This window comes from Acanthisitta chloris, unplaced genomic scaffold, assembly GCF_000695815.1.
Source record: "Acanthisitta chloris isolate BGI_N310 unplaced genomic scaffold, ASM69581v1 scaffold6827, whole genome shotgun sequence".
Taxonomy (NCBI): Eukaryota; Metazoa; Chordata; class Aves; order Passeriformes; family Acanthisittidae; genus Acanthisitta; species Acanthisitta chloris.
In genome coordinates, this window is record NW_008682078.1 from 113,980 (window position 1) to 116,755 (window position 2,776).

The window sequence follows — 2,776 nt, forward strand, 5'->3', positions numbered from 1 at the left end:
CAGGCTTATGGATATGTATACTGTGTTGTGTCACTGTGTAACAAATGTATGCAAAAAATGCAAACGTGCATCAGTTTCTGTTTAATCAAATTTTATGTGTGGGTCAACCCTGGAGAAGCTGAAAGGAGACTGGTTGGACTTAGGCCACTGCTGAAATGAATATGAGGTATCCAGAACATATTCCAGCACATTACAGGCTCTGTGAACTGAGAATCCTGCAAGGCAGAATGTAATCTTGGAAACTGCAGTAAATGCTGGAAAGAAGTCACTTAAAATAAGCAACTTGTGCCATTTGGAAAGCTCTAGAGTATGGGAACACCATGGGGATGGGAGAAGAGGCACAAGGGTTTACAGGAGATCTGTGATGTTTTGGAGCAGCAGTTGGAGACCAGAGAGGACGTGTGTGTGTGTGCTGCACCTGAAAGGACACTGCCTACCTGAAAACAGCACCTGAACTGCACTACCTGTGCTGCACTAACTGAACTAACTGAACTGTACCTGAAAGGACACTGGAAACTGAATCTGGCCACAGCTATCACAGAAGACACAAGTGGAAATCAGCTCAGAGGTTATAACATCTTCATAAAGATGTCTACATGTGTGTGGAGAGCTAGGGCAGAAGATTCTAGCACCATTTCTGAAAACAGCACCTGAACTGCACTACCTGTGCTGCACTAACTGAACTAACTGAACTGTACCTGAAAGGACACTGGAAACTGAATCTGGCCACAGCTATCACAGAAGACACAAGTGGAAATCAGCTCAGAGGTTATAACATCTTCATAAAGATGTCTACATGTGTGTGGAGAGCTAGGGCAGAAGATTCTAGCACCATTTGTCTGATGGGCAACTGAATCTGGCCACAGCTATCACAGGAGACACAGCTCAGAGGTTATAACGTCTTCATAAAGATGTCTACACGTGTGTGGAGAACTAGGGCAGAAGATTCTAGCACCATTTGAAATGTCTGATGGTATCCCACCTGAATAGGATGAATGACATGAGAAGCTTGTGTCTGGAAGCTGAATCTCACCTCATGCCACGTGACTTTAGAGATGGCTTGACCTAAGGCAGTTATCTTCCCTGGGAATCTGAACAACAGTCTAGCTTCTCAGCTGTATTAACTGGCTCTTTTTACACTGCAAGGGGAAATTAGGTGCCATACATTTGTGTATATGTGCTTAAGTTTATTCTATGGTTATCTTCATCTCATGGAACTGCTGTTGGTCTCAGCAGCATGAAGAACCATGAGACAGACCTGCAGAGGTGGTCACAGCAAGCAGAGCTCACAGCTGGGGTGATGCTGCATCAGGGAGGACACAATACCTGGGGAAATCGATTTTCATAGTGGAGCTGGTGAACAGCATGTGCTGAACAACTCAGTCCCCTCACAGGCATATCCCAAAGAGTTACAAACACAAACCACAGGGAAGGTCCCTAACTCACTTCATTCATTCAATAGCCCATATGAGAACCACTTATTGTCCACCATGAGTAAAAATGGTATTTCTCAGGATTGTTTATTCTCAGGACATTTTTTTTCCAGGATTATTTCTTGAGGATTTTATTATAAACTCTGCTAAGAATAACTCTAGTGGGAAAGATGTTGTTTGGCTGAGTGAAAAGGCAGCCCACTGTCCTTCAAGGCTTTTGTATCAACGTTTGTGAGGTTTATCCTCTGAGCACTTAATGTGTGCAAAGCCCCCAGAAGAGTGAGCAAGGCACGGTAATGTGGCAGAGAACAATATTGTCACTGTGAGGAATATTCAGAATTTTGTACTTTTGTAAAATTACAAGTATTATCAGATGCTCTCTGACTCAAGACTGTAAGTTGCTGCAATCTGAACTACTGGCTGTCAGAGTGCACGTGTTATGTTTATTTGCTCTGTGCCATGTTCCAGGCTCATTCTTAAGGGACATTGTGTCCGGACCATCTCCTGGCCTCTGGTCTATTTCATGTTAGCCGAGCTATGCCTTCAAACTTAATCCCTTGACCAAATTTCTTGAGCCTCCTATTTTTTTGGCTTGAGCACCAAAGGCTCAGTTTACCCTTTTGCAATAATGCAACACTCCCTGGGATAATGCCTGAAGTCTCTGCCTGGTTAGCAATTATTTAAATACTCTGTTATGAATAGGATCAAAGCCTTCTCTTATTGAAACACTCCATTCCCAATGCCAGAAGTTGTCACCGCATGACAAATGGATTGCCTGCTCTCTTCTCACAAGTGTGCCCTAACCAGACAGGGCTGGGCAGCCTGTGGGATGGGGAGTTTAATTAATAACAATATTTAATTTCTACAATGAAGCACTTAGGGGAGGATGAATATTGCAGCAGCTGCTGTGGCACAGACGATGTGCCTGCCTCCGGTGCCCAGCCGAGAGCGTGAAGAACAGCTCCATCAGCAAAATGCACGGCCGCATGCACTGCGTCGTGCCCAAGTGCAGGCTCCAGAGTATGCGTCTCGGAGAGTTCCATGAAATATTTCAGCCAGGACAATTTTTTTTTTCTCAGTTACTGAGCAGCATAAGTGTCATCGTTCCTCCAACTGATAGTAGCTATGGAAACCGTGACATCACCGCCGACATAGCGATACATAAAAATTCAAATGGCTGGGGACCGGTTGCTAGGAGAGCTCCGCTCGGGAAAGTCATCGGGCAGGCAGCCAAGGGACGAGAGTCTGCTGAACATGTTGTACTTCACCCTGGTGATTTTACCCTCCTCCCCCTATTTTCCCTTTCACATGCAAAGCTTCTTTTTTTTTTTTTCTTCTTCTCT